The sequence below is a fragment of the Macaca fascicularis genome, chromosome 3 (assembly GCF_037993035.2).
Source record: "Macaca fascicularis isolate 582-1 chromosome 3, T2T-MFA8v1.1".
Lineage (NCBI taxonomy): Eukaryota > Metazoa > Chordata > Mammalia > Primates > Cercopithecidae > Macaca > Macaca fascicularis.
In genome coordinates this window covers 116,146,281-116,168,347 of record NC_088377.1, presented here as the reverse complement: position 1 = coordinate 116,168,347, position 22,067 = coordinate 116,146,281, and positions in this window count along the sequence as shown.

Sequence of the window (22,067 nt, the reverse complement as noted above, 5' to 3'; positions counted from 1 at the left end):
AAGCCACATGTATTATTAATAACTGTCTATTTTATATTTATTTCTGCATTTTGATAAACAACATGCAATCCACAAGCTTACAATAAAATATGCAGAGAGTTCACCAAAATTAACACATAGCTCACTGTCTATGCACTGTGAAAAAGGTGTTACTTAAGCTTCTTCACCATTTGTGTCTCTTATTACCAGATGGAAAGGATTCTTAATATCAAATGGTACTCAAAATTCCAAAGATAACTAGCTTATAACTTAAAGGAATCTCTTAGAAGTTGTATAGCTGGCCCTTCTATGTATAGAGAGATGCATCTCTAAACAGTAAAATAATGAAACAGAAAACAGTAAATTGATCAACTCTTTAGACATTGAGTAAGAAAAGATTAAAATCTTCTTCCATATTTGTGGTAAGAAAGCTTTTTTTCTATCTCACCTAAGTGAGAAATTTAACTTGTTCATTAATTTTTAATTATTCTGTTTGAGGATACATGATAAATTCAAACAAAAATAAGGTGGGACCATATCTTTTGCTTTTCTTGTTTCCTCTATAACATCTCAAAATAACACTTTATATTGATATAGCTTTTGAACAAATTTAAGCTCTCCCTTATTATTATTATTATTATTATTATTATTATTGAGATGGAGTCTTGCTCTGTCACCCAGGTTGGAGTGCAGTGGTGTGATCTTGGCTAACTGCAACCTCCGCCTCCCAGGTCCAAGTGATTCTCCTGCCTCAATCTCCTGAGTAGCTGGGATTACAGGCGCACACCACCATGCCCAGCTAATTTTTGTATTTTTAGTAGAGACGAGGTTTCACCATATTGGTCAGGCTAGTCTCCAACTCCTGACCTCGTGGTCTGCCTGCCTCAGCCTCCCAAAGTGCTGGGACTACAGGCATGAGTCACTGCGCCCAGCCTAAGCTCTCCCTTATTGTTTTATCCAACTCTTACTAGAGGTCAAGAGTAGGTATAGTGATGTCTTGGAGTCAATTTATCTTTCCTGAAAGCTGATTGTTAAATTTTATTAAAAGTAACAACAATTTTAATAAAATTTATTAACGTTAACAATTTTAATAATATTAAAAATTAAATTATATAAACTTCTAATTACATCAATTATATTTAAAACAAAGGAACTAAGCACTCAGGAGTCATCATTTTCTAATTACTTTGTCACAAATGCTGTCAATAGTACTTTTTCCCCTATTCTAAGTATGACATGATTTGACTCTGTGTCCTCACCCAAATCTAGAATTGTAATACCCATGTGTCAGAGGATGGATCTGGTGGAGGTGATTGGATCATGGGGATAAACTTCCCTTTTGCTATTTTTGTGATTGTGAGTTCTCACAAAATATGGTTGTTTTAAAGGATGTGGGACTTCCCCTTTTGCTCTCTCTTTCTCTTTCTTGCCACCATGTAAGACATGCCTTGCTTCTCCTTTGCCTTCTGCCATTGTTTTAAGTTTCCTGTGACCTCCTAGCCAAGTGGAACTGTGAGTCAACTAAACCTCATTTCTTCCTAAATTACCCAGTCTTAGGTAGTTCTTTATAACAATTACCTTTATATTTGCAATACTGATATAAAGTAGCTATTATCAGCCAAACTTTACTAATGAGAAAAACTGAGTTTTTTTTTTTTTTTTTTTTTTTTTTTTGAGATGGAGTCACACTCTGTCACCCAGGCTGGAGTGCAGTGGCACGATCTTGGCTCACTGCAACCTTTGCCTCCCGGGTCCAAGTGATTCTCCTGCCTTAGCCTCCCAAGCAACTGGGACTACAGGTGCATGCCACCACACCCAGCTAATTTTTGTATTTTTTAGTAGAAACGGGGTTTTGCCATGTTGGCCAGGCTAGTTTCAAACTCCTGACCTCAGGTGATCCACCCACCTTGGCCTCCCAAAGTGCTGGGATTGCTGGGATTATAGGCATGAGACACCGCACCCAGCCCCAAAACTGTATCTTAAATACTGTAAGTAATCAACCTACTCAACACAGTTGTGACTAGTGTTGGGTCTCTACTGCATAGCTACTGCCTTTTTTTTTTTTTTTTGGTCAGTTACATAGTCAACAAATATTAAGTGTCGTACCTACTAAGTGAAAGACATCATAACTGGGAATTTACAGAAAAACCTAATACCTCCTTCCCAATCCTCACTCTCAGATGATGACTTCACTTTACATTCCACAATGAAAGGAGAAAGTCTCAGAAGAGAATGCCAAACATCATTCTTACCTGTGCTTATTCTACTGTTCTTTGAACACACTTGGCAGTTTGCCAACACAAGTCCTCTTTGTTCTTCCCTCTGCCTAGAATCGTTTTCAAGTGTGCTCATAGTAGTGCTCTTATTTTCCTCAAACTTTTACTCAAAAGTAACCTTCTTGCCGAGTCCTTCCGTGGCCACTTTATCTAAAAGTCATCCCTCCTTTTTTATTTTAGTATGCTATACCCCCTTTCTTTGTCTTATTTTCTTTTTCTTAGCATTATCACTATCCTATGAACTATATTTAACTTATTTATTTTCTTTATTGTTTATCTCTTTTTCTATGATGTAATTTTCAGCAGACTAGGGATTTTTTGTTCTTTTTTCATTCAACATCTGACCCTAAAACCCAGAACAGTGCCTAATGCATAGCAGATGCTAAATAAATATTTATTGAATAAAAGATTAAGACACAAATCTAAAAATTAGAGCAGTGAACTATCTAGTTAGGTCTATTTTAGTATGAAAAGGGAAACTCAGCCAAGCTTCTCCACACTATGAGGAAGTGACTGTGAGTACTTATGCCCAGGAAGCCAGGAATTTTGAGGTTTACTCTGTGATAGTTCCAAGTCAATTCAAGGCAGTCGAGTGTAAGCCTTTGTGGATCCTTACTCTCATGCTGAACCATGACCTCGATTTAGCAACTCCAGCAAGGTCTTGTTCTTCTTTCTCTCATCCAGTTATATAATATAGACAGAACATACTTTCTGTTTTGCCTAGTTTCTATTTGCATACACTTTCGGCTTAAATGTAGCTCTTGTCTGCCCTGCACCCCACACAACCACACTGCTGTCTCTGGTCATCATAAACTTTTGGCTTCAGTTTCCACTACTGTTTGCTTTTCTTTGTCTCCTATATGAAGATTATAAGAGACAGTATCTTCCTTAGCAAATATTTTTACAATTTAGGTAATTGACCAGACTAAGAACTGACTGTCTTCAGACAAACTCCCAGGACACCATCCGCGACAATGGCAGTACTGTCTTATAGTACAGAATGGTTTCCTAAGGACTACTTGTTTAGTAGAGGCTATAAACAAGGCATGGTACTTAGAAACAGTCATGGGAAAATTATGGCATCAAAGCTGTTGCCTTCAGTAAGATCTAAAGATATAAAAAAAATCGCGAGTATTCTAGAAATGTCACACTTACAACAACACATGCTGGATCGGTCAGTCGTTGAGCACATTAAGCAAGCATATTTAATCTCCATATACTGTTCTAGGCACTATACCATGGTGGCAAACAAACAAGTTCCTTGTTTGTGACACTTAAGGCTGAAGGACAAGATGGACAATAAACAAGTAATTAAAGAAATTCTGAAAGCAATAAATGTTATGTAGAAAATTAAGGTATCAGGTACTATTTTAGAGTAGGAAAGAACATCCCTCTGAGATGAGTATGAAGCTGAAATATGCATGATAAAATGTTATCAGCCATGTGAATATTGAAGGGATAACATTGCAGACCAGTGGAATACATTTGGCAAGTTCAAAGATAATTGACAAAATTGTGGCTGGGGCGTACTGGTTGAGGTGGTGAGTAATATGCCATGAGACCAAAGAGACACTCTGATGTGAGAATCTTCAAGTTGTAACCATCCAAGTGAGAAATGAGAGTGGCCTAGATTAGGAGGTATTAGTGGAGATAGCAAAAGGAAGGGACCTAGGATTGTTTTAGAAGTTGAGTTGATAGGACTTGCCTGATGTGCTGTATGTGAATTATATGTATTAAAAAAAAAAAAAAAAAAAACCAGGACATGGACACATAGTAGGGAACAACACACACTGGGGCTTGTTTGAGGATGGGGCGTGGGAAGAGAGAGAGGATCAGGAAGAACAGTTAGTGGATGCTGGGCTGAATACCTGGATGATGGGATGATCTGTGCAGCAAACCACCCAGGCATATGTTTACCTAAGTAACAAACTGGCACATCTTCCACATGTGCCCCTGAACTCAAAATAATTGGTTTGAAGAACTGAATGTATTGTAATATTACTTACCGAGTTAGAAAGACTGAAAAGTACGAAGTTTGGTTGTATCTAGATATTGCTTGTCGATTCTCAGAAACTTTACTCTTAAATTGTCCTCTGTATTGCAGTGACAGAAAACCTGGAATCTAACTTTCTTAGATTCACTTGCCAGCAGTTACTGGTTTAGGTTTTGCCAATGAGAAATTGGTGTGTGAGACTTGGAAGGCGAACAAGAAGCAGCAGCCATTGTTCTTCAGCGGGAGCTGCAGGCAGCAATATGGGCATTGGAGATGGCAAGTATGGAATTTTCCCCAGTGGCTTTAAGGTGTCCTCCTGATAATCACCTCCTTGAGTGCTGCAAGTAGCTGAGACTATGAACAGTAGTTTCTGTGTTTTCTGTGTATCCCGATTTCCTGTCCCTTGCTGTGGCTTCCCCAGTCTTGCCAATGGTTGTACAACAGTACCCTCCTTATCCACAGGTGATATGCTCCACAGCTTCCAGTGGATGCCTGAAACTGTGGGTAGTACCAAATCCTGTATGTACTACGTTTTTTTTTCTATACATACATACCTAAGATAAATTTTGATTTATAAATTAGGCACAATAAGAGACTAACAGCTGTAACAAATGATAAAATAGAACAATGATAACAATATACTGTAATAAAATTATGTAAATGTGGTCTATCTCAAAATATCTTACTGCATGTAATATCTTTGGACTGTGGTTAACATCAGGTAACTGAACTAAGGCATGTGAAACCATGAATACGGAATAATCCCCTAGTTGTCTGAGTTAAGTTATTTCCTGTATAAAATGCTTAGCATGGTTAATATTTTCCTCAACAAGCTCTGACTGACATAGAATAATCAATAGTTCTGCTTTCTGGACTTCTAGAGGCAGAGATGTGAGCTGGAGATAAGGATTTTGGAGTCACTAGTGTTTATGTAACACACATGGGACTAATTGAGGTTTCTTTACAGATAAGAGAAATGGAAATGGGTGCCGGGCGTGATGGTTCACTCCTGTAATCCCAGCACCTTGGGAGGCCGAGACCGGGAGGGTGGATCACCTGAGGTCAGGAGTTCGAAACTAGCCTGGCCAACATGGTGAAACCTGTCTCTACTAAAATACAAAAAAAATTTAGCTGGGCAAGGTGACACACGCCTGTAATCCCAGCTACCCAGGAGGCTTAGGCAGGAGAATAGCTGGAAACCAGGAGGTAGAGGCTGTAGTGACCTGAGATTGTGCCACTACACTCCAGCCTGGGTGACAGAGTGAGACTCTATCTCAAAAAACCACCCCCCCAAAAAAAACCACCACCACCACAACAACAAAAACAAATGAGAAAGAGAAATGGGGCAGGAGGGAATCCAGGGAATATAAACCTTTTGAAGCCAACTAAAAGACAAGTCAGAAAAGAATACCAAATAGGAGAAGTGAGTGAATCAGAAGGAAATTCAGGTGGATATGGTATTATAAATACCAAAAGAAGAAAGTATTTCAGCAAGAAGGTGTTATAGGCCTTTCTCCTTAGTTCAGCTAAGAGATGGGTCCTTGTCACATGGCCATGAAATATTAGGCTTGCAGACACTTTGAAGGGTGAGAAAAATAAAACTTACTGGGTGAAAAGGAAAAAACGGGAAACAGGGACTCAGCAGAGTGAGAGTCCTCCTAGTATAGGCTTCTCGCCTGGCAGATTGAATCCCAGGTTAGACCCAGGAAGATGAGGGACCCGCTCCTCATCCCTGCAAACACACGGACTTCCCGAGGCTCCACCCCAGTGTCCACTCCTCCCACTGTGCAGGCCAGTCAGGAGACTCTCCAGGGACTTCTTCATACCTGGCTGTTTCAAAGGGAGGTCATTGAAGGCTAGATGGGTTAGGGAAGGTTTCGCTGAAGGAAGGGACTTTGCAGATGGAGAAGGAGTGTAAGGAATGGGTAGCGCAGTATTCAGGGGAGATGGTTTATCTGCCAAAAGGCCCCAGGCTCTTAATTTAGCTAATTTAGAAACTAAATTAAAGAGGATTATGGCTAAAGTCTACTGCTACTCTCTTGGTCACATAGAAAACCCTCCCTGTTGGATCTTTTGAAATAAAACATGCAAGTTCTCTAGGCTCAGTAGCCTGCATGCTGTCACCTTGAATCCCAGAGAGCACCTGTGCATGGAATAGTTCTCCACCTCTCTGCTTCCTCCTCACTTTCTGTGCAAGATGATTTCCTGGGTTAACTTCCTTCTTCCCATCCCCCTACCCACTGGAATCTTTTTCCAAGAACTTTTCCATTTTCTCACAGATGGGCTTTGATTTTCTGCCCCCTCTCCATGCCTGTAAACATCCAAACTTTTCTCAGGAAGAAGAAACCTGGACCTGACTGGACTGCCCAGTGAACTGGGATCATTGAGTACCATCAAGTCACATGTGTTCATGGATCAAAGGGGTGTGCTCTTTCGCATCCTAGATGCCTTCTCCATGCCGTTTATAGCCCCCTGTCTTATTACACTACTGCCACCCCATGCTCAGCCACCCCAGTTCTCCCTGGCCAGTGAGCTTCAGCCTTATCTAGGAAAGGAAGAGTGGGGTGCAGCCATGCTGCAAGAGCAGGTCTTCCCTTATCCCAGCTTCCCCATCATCCCAGCAAGTCAAAATATCAGACAGCCCTCCCATGACCTTCCCCCTTATAGATACCAATTCCCAAACAGAGCCATTTTTACTCTATATTTGTAGTCACACTCCTGTACAGCATTTTTCATAAGTTATATAGTAAATGGTCTAAGTGATTTGTGCTTCTAGTGTTCTCATTTGGAACTGAGGCAGGATTCTATGAAATGTGAGGGAAAAAAACATTTTGTGTATTTTGTAGTACTATCTCTGCGGCCATGCCTGCCCCCACACAGTCTTTAAATATGTGGGTTAAACCAGGAGAGGAGCTGTGGCCGTCTTTGTACGCCAATGATTTTTAAAAATTGGATCTTTGTACTTGCATTGATTGTAATTTCTTTCTTTCTTTCTTTCTTTTTTTTAACTAGTTGTGGGAAGAGAGAAATAAAAATAATAAATTTCCCTCCACCAAAAAAAAAAAAGAAAGAAAGAAAGAAAGAAAGAAAGAAAGAAAGAAAGAAAGAAAGAAAGAAAGAAAGAAAGAAAGAAAGAAAAGGGGCCTTGAAAGGTGAATGTATGAGGTGAATATATGTTGGATAAGAAAGGACCAATTGTTTAGCTGCTTATTGAAGGTAGCCAGATGAGTGTGAACATGAAAGTAGAAGGGCTAATGCATGTGGGAACCTTGTGGATGGAATAGTGCGAAAAAGAGAGTGTAAAAGAAACAACAAGGCAAAGATGATCAGTTGCAGGTGGCCGTGAGAGGCAGCCAAGGAAGTCTGGACTTTTTAAGTAAGCAAAGAGAGTCACTAGAAGTTACTGTGTTGGTTATGAGTGGGCCAGGCCATTGAGAAAATAAGGTGAGATAAGCAAAAGGCATTTTGATGGAAGACATGTAGTAGGCTTTGATGACCTTAAGTATGGACATGAAATAGATGATTTTAACAGTTTTAAGTTGAACTGATTAAGAATAGGATAATATTATTGATAAAAAGGGAAGCCAGAAGAGGAAACTGATACTGCCTTTTTTTGTAAAGGTGATTTTATTTTTTTAAAGAGATGGGGTCTCACTGTGTCACCGAGGCTGGCATACAGTGGCTTTGTCATAATTCACTATAGCCCCAAACTCTTGGGTTCAAGCTAAATTTTTTTTAAAATTATTTTTTAGAGACAGGGTTTGGCTGTCTAGCACAGCCTGGTCTTGAACTCCTGACCTCACACAATCGTCCCTCAGACAACTGAGTAGCTTGAACTACAGGTGCAAGCCACTGTGCTCTGTGACATTTCTAAATATAGTATAATGGTCAAAAGTTAAGAGTCATTTAATCAAAATTTTATTTGGAAAGAATTTGGTTTTCCTTGTTGCTCTCATCATTAAGAACATTTCAAACAAATACCAAAGTAGAGAGAACAATACATAAGTCTTTCTGTTTCTAATATCCACTTCAACAATGATCAACACATGCCGAGTCTTGTTTCACCGTTGCCCCACCTACTTCATGTCAATCTCCATATTACCGTGAATTCCAGTCGTTATATCATTTAATCTGTAAATGTTTTATATGTGTCTCTAAAAGAGAACTCTAAAAAAAAAAAAAAAAAACATAATATCATACACATCTTAAAAACTGACATTATTCCTTAATGTCATTTAATGTTTGGCCAGACTTCAAATTCCCCTGATATTTTCATAATTTTTTTGTTAGTTAGTTTGAATTGGTATTCCAGTTATGTGGACAATTCTCTTTTTAAAAATATGTAATTTTAACACTCACAAAATAGTATACATATAACATATGTAAGATATGAAGTATAATAATAAAACAAATACTGTGAATCCCAAATGCCAGCTCAAACACTAGAATTTATCAATGCTGATAAATCTGCCTGTTTTTCCCTCCACTATCCAAACATTGTACCATTGAATCAAACATTAACTAGCACTGTTAATGTAAATTTCATCTAAAGCCGCCTCACATATTTTAAGTATTGCAAAAATGTTTCTCTGAATGTAGTAACCTAACCTAACTGGATGAGTAAAGAGACTGTTGCCCATTCTTACGCCAATCACCAAGTTTTGACCTATCAAAGACAGCCAACTGTTCAAACTGGGTTCAGATAAGGCAAATGCGGAGCTGTAACCAATCTGACTCCTTCTGTACCTCACTTCTGCTTTTTGTATGTCACTTTCCTTTTTCTGTCCATAACATGGCTACATGGGAGTCCCTCTGAACCTATTCTGGTTGAGGGGCTGCCCCATTCACAAATTGTTCATTGCTCAATTAAAGTCTGTTCAATTTATTTTGTCTAAGATTTTTCTTTTTCACAGCTCTGTCCTGACTTGTATATTTATTATTCCCTTGATCTCTTTTCTTCTGTTTTAAAAAATAGTTTTACCACAAATGTATGTGTTCTTAAACAATATGCTATTTAGTTTTCCTTGTTTTTAAGCTTTAGAAAAATATCATATACTGTGTTGATTTTTTTTTTTATTCAACATAATGCTTCTAAAGTTCATCTAAATTGTTTTGCGTAGCTATAGTTAATTAATTTCTATGGCTGTATGATCTTTCAAAGAGTGACTATCATTGTTTACTTATCTGTTCTGTTTGTAAACAGGATATTTTGTTTGTTTCTAGCTTTTTCCACTATGAAAAATTTTTATGAACAATATGGCTCCCATAACTTGTACAAAAGTTTCTGAAGGGTGAACCAAGGATTGGAATCGCTAGGTCACAGATTACTGCCATGTTCAACTTTGCAACATAACGCCAAATTGTTTACCAAAGTAGTTATAGCAATTAACATTTTTACTAGCAGTTCATTAGAATTCTAATTGCAGCACATCGTTACCAAATTAAGAATTTTCAGACGTATTAAATGTTACCCATGTAGTTAGTAAAACAATAGCAAATCTTGGTTTTAAAATGTATTTTTTCTGAGCACTAGGTTGAACACTTTTTCGTATGATTGTCATTTAAGTCTCTCACTTCTGTAAAATGAAGATGTTCTACCTTTGACTTTTTTTTAATGGCTTATTTGATTTTTAAAAAGTCTTAATATGGAGGTGTTAATGTTGTTAATAATAGTCATTTATTATTTACATAATTTGAAATATTTTCATGTGACTTGTAGCTCCTGTTTTTCTTTTATGATCTTACTTGATAAAGAGGAATTCTTAATTTTAATGTAATCAAAAGAATAAATTACTTTAGTGTTCGTGATTTTGGGGTCTTGTGAAAATTATATTTTCTTTTTCTTTTTTTGAGCCGGAGTCTCCCTCTGTCCCCCAGGCTGAAGTGCAGTGGTGCGATCTCTGCTCACTGCAAGCTCCGCCTCCCAGGTTCACGCCATTCTCCTGCCTCAGCCTCCCGAGTAGCTGGGACTACAGGCACCCACCACCACGCCTGGCTAAGTTTTTGTATTTTTAGTAGAGACGGGGTTTCACTGTGTTAGCCAGTATGGTCTCCATCTCCTGACCTCGTGATCTGCCCACCGTGGCCTCCCAAAGTGTTGGGATTACAGGCATGAGCCACCGAGCCCAGCCTATATTTTCTTGTAAAAATTATATGGGCTGTAATTTTAAACAGGCAACCTCCTTAGACCAAAGCAGTTCCTGGCAAGGGACTGAGGTCTGGGCCTTCAGTGACTAAAACTTTTGGCGGTTGAGGAATAGTCTTCCTGAAGAGCATCTGGTATCACACAAAGTTCGCTATGATGATTTTGCAAAGTAAGATTAGAAAAATATGCTCATTGTTGTGTCTCCAGTAACAACATAAATCCAGCTACATAGTAGGCATCCAATAAATATTTGTTGTGAGAGTGAATGTATCATGAAGTTCACACAGTGGAAAAATATTTCCATTCCCCCTCAGTTGTTTTTAGCCATGCATTAAATAATTCAATATGTCACACTGAATGGGCTTTAGGGAGGTCTAAGTTTTGACCACCTTTTTTGGTAATTGTTGTTGAACTTGATAGCACTGTGGTTGCATATGATGGAAGTTCAAATTGAAATAGCTTAAGAAACAGAGCGTAATTTATTTCCATTTATAATAAAATAAAAGTCTAACAGACATTTCAGATATGGTTGGTTCTATGGGCTGAAATGAGTTCAAAATGACTCTCTTTACTTACTAGCTCTTTCTTTACGTTGGCTTCTTTCTTATTCAGGCCCTCCCTACACAGCAAAAAAAAAAAAAAAAAACCATGGCAATCAGCTGCTCAAACTCAGATCCTACTATGATGGCAATGGCATAAAGATTGAGTTTTGCTCCTAATCACCTTTAAGAAGGTCTAAGTAAGACTTGAAGAGACTTGGCTGTGTCCCGTATGCAGCCTTCAGTCATTTGCTGTAACTGGCTGAACAGAATACTCTGACTAGGCCTGACTCACAAATCTCCCCACAAAGCACAGAGAGCAGGTATCCACTTCCCTGCAACTGCATAGCCTGAATGGCACTGCTTCCACCAAATCATGACCCTATGAACTAAATTCCATGGTGTCCACTTCACCCCAGCCACAAAGACTGAATACTTTTGTGTCCACCTCACTCCAACCATATGGACAGAACAGGAATCTTATGAGGGTAGGATGATTTCTTAAACTGGTGGTAGAAAGATATGTATAAATATTTATGTACCTGTATTTATTCAGTTTTAAAAATTTTATTTTTAAATAAAAATAAAACATATAAATAGGAAACAAATCTTTCTTGCAAAATAAATCTTTCTTGCAAAAGGAAAAGAAATGATATTATGCTCCTGCAGAATTTAAAAATTGTTAGACCCATTCAAAATAATATACTAATTGTAATATCCTTTTCAAATTAAGCTCCTTAGTTTAAAAAATTATATTTGCTCCAAAATAATAATATACCAGTTATATATAAAGTTATAAAATGTATCATTTATTTTCTAGTTTAAACTACTTTAAATTAAGACTCAGTAACTATTTATTTGCACATACTTAAAATTAAGTATAATAAACACACCTTCAAATACAAATGAAGACTTTCCCTGGCAGCACTGTCATATCAAGAAATTCAGATGTTCAAAGTTTTATCAATTTGGAAGGTTTTGAGCCTTCAGAGTAAGGATTCTTTAGGCAATAAGTATCCTATTTCTACTTTCTAAGTCAATATTTGAGAAATTATCAGTAGCTTTTCTAGTTGATTACCTCTTCTCCCTGCCCAACTTATTCACTCATTCAGTCTGCATTGCACCTTGTGAACTCAACTGACTTGACCTTAACTTTATCATTAGATTCAACAGTCACGAGATTTAGGTTGGAGGACTTTTTCTTTTTAATGAAATGATGTGATAATGATTAAAAATTATCATTAAGGTAACTGGTTGAACAGAATGCTTTGTTAATTAAAAATCAAGTTAATTATACATCTTGAAATATTTCATCTTTAGTAATTCTATCAGGCCATGATTGTTATTTTACATAATAGATGGCTATGTCAATTAATGTATATAGAACACAATACTTGTCTGAGACATTTCTTCTTCTTCATATGTGAAATCGACATAGCTGGGATAGTTTTTGCCATGTTGTTTATCATTTTTTCATGTGGCACCCAAGCTTATATCACCATACAGTCTATATGGAGAAGTCACGGTTAAGGTGTTCTACAGTTGCTAATGAAGTTCTGTTTCAGAATTTGTGATATGTTGGACAAGTACGGTTGGATAGAATTTTCTCCTTATTCTCTAAGGGAAACAAAAGGACTTGCCGAACAAGTGAACATTATGCATTATGTTACAGAGGAAAAAATTCTCTTAAGAAAAGCAGATGCTTTCAACTTTTGATGAATTTTCCATGAGTATAAATTATATCTTCAATATAAACCACATAATTTTAGTCTTTGACAGGTACTGTTCAGCTCATATTGGTATTTTGAAAAAATTAATTTTAAGTTATTTTCTACCCAGTAAGGTAAAATATCTAAGTTTTTTGGTTCTGCTTGTTGAATGTAAAAAAAAAAAAATAAAAAAAAAAATTAAAAATAGTCAAATATTCAGGTTGTATAGTAGTTTGAGTAGGCTTTCTTCAATTAATTTCAATTCATAGGATTTTTTTGGACACTTAATTCTTTTGTGGGTAGGAGGAGATGGCAGAAAAGAAGTGATACACTGAGAAGGGTGATTACCAGAGGTTTTCGGGAAGCATTTTTACCTAAGGCAACCAATTTTTTTTTAATCAAGTTATAACATATGAGAATGGCAAGCATATGTGTAATTTTTCTAGACATTTGATTTCCCTACGTGTGATTATGCAGAGCACCTAAGAAATTGGTGACCTGTGATTTCTTCTTTTGAAAATTACCTTCTACTCTCATGCATATGGTTAGAGGGGGGGCAGGAGAAGTTTGGCAGAGCATCTCTCTTTGCCTGTTCTTATAGTTTCTCAATCCAAAGGTGGGCCTTGGACTTAAGTCTGGTTGTTCAGAACCTGTCTCAGGATTTTTGGAATGGGCAACCAAATATAATATAATATAATATAATATAATATAATATAATATAATATGTATTTAACATATATTAAATTTATATATACTCCAATCACTCTCTCAGGCCATGGCCCCTTGCAATAAGGAACTGTCCATCTATGACTCCTATAGAGGGTTTCCTAGGAGCATGTTTTTTACCACGTGACTCAGCTCCAGATACAGAACCAATTAGACTAGGAATGGGCCCCAGGACAGTTCATCTGTATGCTTAAAGAGTCTGGCACAAAAATAATAAAGTTTGTTAAATAGACTTTCAGGAACTTAGGATATTAACTACTGATAGAAAGCATCATTTAGAAATGGAAGTTGAACTGAAATGTCTCATATAGAGAACAGTTAGAGAGCTCATGATGGTCATGTACAAGGTAAAATTATATAGAGCCTAGGTGCGGTGCCTCATGTCTGTAATCCCAGCACTTGGGGAGGCTGAGGCGGGTGGATTACCTGAGTTTGGGAGTTCGAGACTAGTCTGACCAACATGGAGAAACTGTCTCTACTAAAAATACGAAATTAGCAGGGCGTGGTGGCACATGCCTGTCATCCCAGCTACTTGGGAGGCTGAAGCAGAGGAATCACTTGAACCCGGGAGGTGAAGATTGCAGTAAGCCAAGATAGCGCCACTTCACTCCAGCCTGGGCGACAAGAGTGAAGCTCCATCTCAAAAAATAAAATAAAATAATATGGAAGGAAGCCAACAATGGAGCCAGAAGAGTAGACTGAGAATTACATTGAGAAAAAATTTTCAGTCGAGAGAGAGAGAAACAAACAAAAAAACTGGTTTCTGGTTTCTAAGTACAGACTTCATACCTTATGATTTTTTAGTGTCAGTTATTCCATTCTGATCTGTGCAATAATTGTCATTTTATTGTCTCTCAGCTTTAAATTCACCCTGTTGTACCTGCACTGCAATAATGGATTGATCTCCAAGCATTTCTCTGTTATGGTGAACACATGTTAAGTACTGTCAGTAGAGGACGCAGGAGAGATATTGAGAGAGGATGAAGGATTCTTCTAATTCTGTACACCTGCCAAAGTCTCACCTCATCTGCCTGCCTAGAAAAGCATGACCTTTCTAAGACCCTCTTCCCACGACCCTCTACCTGAAGACCACATGTTCCAATTCTTATGCAAAGCCCTATCTTCACTCCCTCTGTATACATTCACTTATGAACTGTGGGTCTCTGCCACCTCATTTCCTGCTTCCCCAGAGACTGTGGACCAGCTCTGATCCAAGCGTCCTAGGAAACTTCTGTGGAGGTTGCAACTATACCTTCTCCAACGAGGCCTGAACCCCACCTTGGAATCCCCACTTCAACCTTGTCCTTCATTACATCCTTTCCCTGAGTCCTAGGCTAACCAGCAGAGTTCTCTTTACATCCTTAGTTACTTCCCTGCCATATTTAATAATTCTTTACATTAAAAAGTTCCTGTTCAAATTACTGTGATTTCTTTTTCCTGATTGAATTTAGATGGATATATCCTCTTTATAATAAATTCCATTTCTCTTGGACTAATTTGAATGAATGTCTGTTTCTTGTGATCACAAGAGCTGGCTACAAATAGGCAGTACACAACAACTGAGTTTCCTCTGTTTGAGATTCTTGATCTTGTCCTTTGACTCTCACAGAATTTTATGAAACTGACCTCAGTGCCTACAACTGACTGCACATGACAAAATGCAGAACACTTAGATTTGATGAACACAAGGCTTGACATATTTGTCAATAGTACCAGGAATAGTTTTGCATACTATAATATTTAACAGTCACAAGAGAAGGGCAAACCAATATAATTAAGGTTAAAGATATGTGGAGTAATTGAATAAGAGAGGCCTAATGTGTCCCTATTTCTATTTTAATTTGTTCAGTCTCATGAATCAATGAGCTAAAGCAAAGATATGTAAAAAGAGTAAATATCTAAACAGGATTTTCTTGAGTTTCCTTAAATGAATTGTTAGCTATGCAGGTTAATTTATTATTTGAGAAAGCATGTAATTTTGCTGATATACCCATATGCTCTGGGGCTGTAAGTCAACACAGGACACACTAGAGCCTGTTGGGGGGTGAGGGGCCAGGGGAGGGATAGCACTCAGAGAAATATCTAATATAGATGACGGGTTGATGGGTGCAGCAAACCATCATGGCACATATATACCTAGGTAACAAAACTGCACATTCTGCACATGTATCCTAGAACTTAAAGTATAATAATAATAAAAAAATGACAACTTGTACTCCACCTAAGGGCAGAAAGGAGTACAATAGGACTGATATGGTTTGGCTGTGTCCCCACCCAAATCTCATCTTGAATTGTAGTTTCCACAATCCCCACATGTTGTAAGAGACACCCAGTGGGAGGTAATTGGATTATGGGGGTGTTTACCTTCATGCTGTTCTAGTGATAGTGAGTGAGCTCTCACAAGATCTGATGCTTTTTTTTAAATATATACTTTAAGTTCTAGGGTACATATGCGCAGCGTGCAGGTTTGTTACATATGTATACATGTGCCATGCTGGTGTGCTGCACCCATTAACTCATCATTTACATTAGGTATATCTCCTAGTGCTATCCCTCCCCCATCCCCCCACCCAACGATAGGCTGAAGCTGGAAACCATCATTCTGAGCAAACTATCTCAAGGATCTGATGGTTTTGCAAGTGGCTTTACCCCCTTTTGCTTGGCACTTCTTCCTGCCTCCATGTGAAGAAAGACGTGTTTGCTTCTCCTTCTGCCATGATTGTAAGTTTCCTGAGGCCTTCCCAGCCTATATATATATATATATATATATATATATATATATATTTCTTTCATTTAAAAAAAAAAAAAGAAAAAAATCCCAAAATACCTTCACTGGTTATTCAATGATTGGTTTCTCTAGGATGAGTGCCCAAAAAATTTCTGCAGAATTAGATTTGTAGATATTAGTCCATGTGGCATGGAAAACTTTACAAAATAGAGAGTAGAAGTGAAGCTTTTCTCCATGTGAATGTGCTTAATCATTAATTACATAGTTAATAGGCTAAAAATTTGCTGTACAATTGTTTTTGGTAAACATTGATACAAAAGTATAGAACAGAATTAGGAAAAAGATTTAAAGGATACAACATGGTAATTCATGGGATTTTTTAATACAATAAGTATTTTTAAGTGATATAGTATATACCAACAAGAGAGAATTAATAGTAGTCTGGCAATCAATAATTATGCGATAATACTGGAAAAAGCAAAGTACAATGGCTTCCAGTATAGCTGACTCTTTAATTACAGCTAAAAGATCGTATAGAATTTGAAAAACTGAAGAGCATCTCTGCTTAGAAAAGCTGATTAAACATTATAGTGTGTAATCAATATGATATTTGCAGAACATCAAAAATTAGTACCTAAATATTAACTTCCTCAAAGAATATTATGGCTAGATGATGCCATATTAGAAAGTGACATTGAAAGGAGACATTAAAAAATGTCTGTCTGAATAATTTACTTTTTTATAGTTGTAAAGTATAAAATTAGATTAAAATAGCAAATCAAATGTTTGGGAAAAGCTTTTAAAATGCTTTAAAATACATTTTTGAAATAGCACTCAACTGAAATCTATGTTTCTACTACCTGGAGTTGAAAATAATAAAGGCTGCCAGCTGCAGTGGCTCATGCCTGTAATCCCAGCACTTTGGGAGGCCAAGGTGGGCGGATCATCTGAAGTCAGGAGTTCAAGACCAGCCTGGCCAATATGGTAAAACTCCATCTCTACTAAACATACAAAAACTAGCAGGGCGTGGTGGTGGGTGCCTGTAATCCTAGCTACTCGGGAGGCTGAAGGAGGAAAATCACTTGAAAATCGCTTGAACCTGGGAGGCGGAGGTTGCAGTGAGCCGAGATCGCACCATTGCACTCCAGTCTGGGCGACAAGAGTGAAACTCCGTCTCAAAAAAATAAAAAAGAAAAAGAAAAAGAAAATAATAAAGGCATGAGTGTTTTTGGTGAGGAGAAGTGAACAACCAATTTCGATACCACAGGAGTGCTTTCTTGTATAGAGTAATGAATTGTATAGAGTAATGAATTTCCTTGTAATGAATTTCTAAAGCAAGTATCTGTATTATAAAGAACATGCTTTTATGTAATATTTTGTGGGTATTCTCCCTAACTTAAACATTTTATTTACAGGTAGAATTATCTACTTAGAGTATAAGTCAGAAGTGTTCAGATATTTTAAAAGAGTTTAATACAATTGAAATAAAAAGATTATAAGAAAACACCTCAAAATTAAGTATTATAGATTATTAGTGAAAATATTTTTAAATGTGAAAAAGGAAAGATTCCAGGAGAAAATATTTAATTATTTAATAACTAACTCTGGCCTACATAAAAGGAATTCATGAAAAGAACACAATGAAAATATATACAGAAAAGTAAAGTTCTCATGCCTTTTTAAAAAGATAATTGAATGTCTGGTAAACATAGTTCAAGAGCTGATAGGTGACATTTGATAAAAAGATTTCATCTCTTCCTTAGAAATGCTGAGCCAAAATTTGAAGTATTTTATAGGTGAGTCCACATGTTGTCTATTCCTACTCTTTTTTAAAAGCTTTAAAATCCTGTTATCTCCGTAGGCTTATGGAATGATAAGATCAAGTATTGATTAAGAATACAGTGCACTCAGCTCCATATCTTATTACCTGAGGTGAAATTGGACAATTTTCTTAGCTCTCTGTGCCTCAGTTTCCATCTGTAATAGAAAAAAATACTTAACCTCATAGAGTTGCCTGAGGATTACATAAGTACATGTAAAGTATTTAGAATAATATTGAACCCATAATAACCACTCAATAATATTATAACATAATCTGGTTATTTAGTGTCTTTTCAACAGGATTTGTTTATATATATATATGTCAATTATCATTGAAGAATGTAATTGTTAATTTTATATATGAGCCTACTTGATTCTTCCAGAATAGTCTCGTTTAAATTCTTTTTTTTTTTTTTTTAAATTCTACTTCATTGCTCAAGAACTTATAATGATTCCCCAGTGCCTAAGCCATCAGAGGTAAGTTACATCTGGATTTTAAAACTCTCTATAATTGAAACCAACCTTACTTATTTAAGTTCCTTTCCTGTTTATCCAGCGTGACAGCCCATTTGTTTCACTTTAGATTTCCCACTCTTTCCTAACGTGCCATGCCTTTGTTCATCTATCCTGCTGGACTCAAACAGTGTTTCTCCTTTCCAGTCTGTCAGAGACAATTCTAAAATATTTCATCAAGCTATTTTTGTGCTGGAGTTGCCATCCTCTTCATTCTGTTTTTTTCTTTTTCTTTTTCTTTTTTTGTTTGAGATAGAGTCTCTTTCTCTATCCCCCAGACTGGAGTGCCATGGTGTGATCTCCGCTCACTGCAACCTCCACCTCCGGGTTCAAGAAATTCTCCTGCTTCAGCCTCCTGAGTAGCTGGGATTACAGGCATGCACCAGCACACCAGGCTAATTTTTGTATTTTTAGTAGACACGGGGTTTCACCATGTTGGCCAGGATGGTCTTGAACTCCTGACCTCGTGATCTACTCGCCTCAGCCTCCCAAAGTGTTGGGATTACAGGCGTGAGCCACCGCACCCAGCCCCTCTTCAATTTTTAATCGGAAATATTTATTAAGTACCAAATCATTGCAAGACTCAGGTAGGTATAGCAGAGAGTCAGTGGGCATGGCCCCTGACTTTGTTGGGATTACAGACTTTGAGGTGAACAATGAAATAAGCAACTGGGCCATAATCGATCGGCCTAGATTGTTCTTCCCCAAACTCCTCACAAGGCCAGTTCCTTCTCATCGTTTGGATCTCAGCTCCAACATCACCTTCTACAAGATGCTTTTTTTGGCCATCCTCTCTAAAAGCTACCCACAGTCAGTATTTATCATAATACCTGTTGATTAGTCTTTATAGCATTTTACTATTATCTGAAAGTATCTTTCCAGAGATGGATTTACTAGTGAAGTGGAGAGTTGCATTGTCCTCCCCCTGCAACATCCTTTGACAATAGCGATGTGGTTACTTGGCACTGATACATTCCCAGATACGTGCTGGGACCTGATTGGCACAAACTCATCAGACTAATTTCTCCACCCTTGCAAATTAAATGGTTCAGTAAAAGGCAGTAACCTAGGGCTTCCATGCAAGAGACGCCCTTAACCACAGTTGTATAAATCAGAGTCGCTCTGGAGAGTATGGTATATGCTTATGAAATCTGGAATTGCTACAGCCATTTTGCTGCTCCAAGGGCAATTAGCTTGTGGTAGAAGCTGAAATGCTAAGAAGATAGAGCCAGGGGACTCCCAGAAAACAGAATCCCAACTTTGGTCAAGCCTATTTTGAAGCCCACATTCCTATGGAAGTTCTGTCATAAGAGACAATAAACTCCTTGATTTTTAATCCATTGTTCAATGAAAAATTTTATTAAGACTATTATGGATTCATATGTGTTTATAAGAGAGATGATAACATTTACAAAGCCACTATTACAATATCAAATTCAAGATACTGGAACTGATATAATCTACCTGTCTCACACAGATTTACCTGTTTTTGCTTATACTCATTGGTAGGTGTATGTGTGTGTATTCAGTCTGTACGATTTTATCACATAGTGATTTCATGTATCCACCACAGCCAAGAGAAAGAACACTTCCATCACCACTAGGATCCCTTCTATTGCTCTTTTATGATCACATCCACCTCCCTCCCCACAAAACTTTTCCATCTCTATTGCTTGCTGACCTCGAATCCCTCTTCCATGTTTAACAAACTATGGCACATCCATACTATGGATACATCTCCAGGGAATTACTGAATTTAAAACATTTATATAACATTTTATTTATTTATTTTTATAATTTTTACTTTGTACCATTTACGTAACTTTTTTTTTTTTTTTTCTTTTGAGACGGAGTCTCGCTCTATTGCCCGGTCTGGAGTGCAGTGGCCGCGATCTCGGCTCACTGCAAGCTCTGCCTCCTGGGTTCAGGCCATTCTTCCACCTCAGCCTCCCGAGTAGCTGGGACTACAGGTGCCCGCCACCTCGCCCAGCTAATTTTTTGTGTTTTTAGTAGAGATGGGTTTTCACCGTGTTAGCCAGGATGGTCTTGATTTCCTGACCTCGTGATCCTCCCGCCTCTGCCTCCCAAAGTGCTGGGATTACAGGTGTGACCCACTGCGCCCGGCCTATATAACCTTTTAAGATGACAAATTTTAAAAATAGAAAAAGATTAGTGACATGACATTGTGGCTTGAGTTTATATTTTCCTAATGACTAATGATATTGAACTTGTTTTCGTATGCTTATTACTGAAGAATTTTTCTGTCTTCATGCGTGATGTATCTCTTTGTATTTTGCCCATTTTCTAATTGGATTATTTGTTTCTTTAACTGTTACGTTTTGGGAGTAATTTATCTAGTCTAGATACTAGTCTTTTGACAGATACGTGTTTTGAAAATACTTTCTTTCAGGCTTTGGTTTATTTTTTCACCCTCTTAATAGTATTTTGCAGAGCAAAAGTTTTTAATGTTAATGAGGTTGAATTTACACATTTTTTTCTTTATGGATTGGGCTTTTGGTGTCAAGTCTAATAATAATTCATTGCCTACTCCTGGACTGTAAAAATCTTTATATGTGTGTGTATAATTATAATTATGGTTATAGAGTAAGCCTTAATGTTGAGTAGACTGACTCCTCTTACATTATTCTCTTTTCTTCTGTTTTTATTTCTTTCCGTCTTTGTCAAAATTGCGTAAGCTATTGTAGGTCTTGTGGAATTACATTACGTCTATAAACCAATTTGAAGAAAATTCCAATCCAATTCATGCAACATATGCTTCTCCATTTACTTAGATATTCATTCATTTCTTTTGTCAATATCTTCAAATTTATAGTATGTAGGCCGGAAGTGGTGACTCACGCCTGTAATCCCAGCACTTTAGGGGTAGGCAGATCATGAGGTCAGGAGATCAAGACCATCCTGGCCAACACAGTGAAACCCTGCTCTACCCTAAATACAAAAATTAGCTGGGCGTGGTGGTGCATGCCTGTAGTCCCAGTTACTCGGGAGGCTGAGGCAGGAAAATCCTTGAACCAGGGAGTCGAAGGTTGCAGTGAGCCGAGATCACACCACTGCACTCCAGCCTGGCAACAGAGCAAGACTTCCTCTAAAAAAAAAAAAAAAAAAAAAAAAAAATTATAGCATGTGAATTCTGTATATATTTGGTTAAGTATAGACCTAAGTATTTCATTTTCTTTGGAGTGATATAAATGATACTGTGTTTTTAATTTCTGTTTCAGAATGTTCATTATTAGTGTATAATGTACATGATTCATTTTTGTGACTTGATCTTTTATTGTACAACATTGTTGAACTTTAAGAGCAGTTTCTTATTTTATAAGCTGTATCCCTTTTATTTATTTATCTTGTACTATCACAGTAATTAAAGCTTCCAGTAATATGTTCAATAAGAGTAATGAGAGTGGATATTCTTGTCTTCTTCCTGATCTTAAAGAGAAAGTGTATAGTCTTCAACCATTAAGTAAAATGTTGACTGTAGGTTTTTTACAGTTGCTCTTCAGCAAACTGTGGTACTTCTTCTCTATCCCTCATTTGCTGAAAGTCCCTTTATTTATAAATCATGAATCAATGTTGGATTTTGTTATTTTTGTGGGCCACTTAAAATGGTCACATGATTT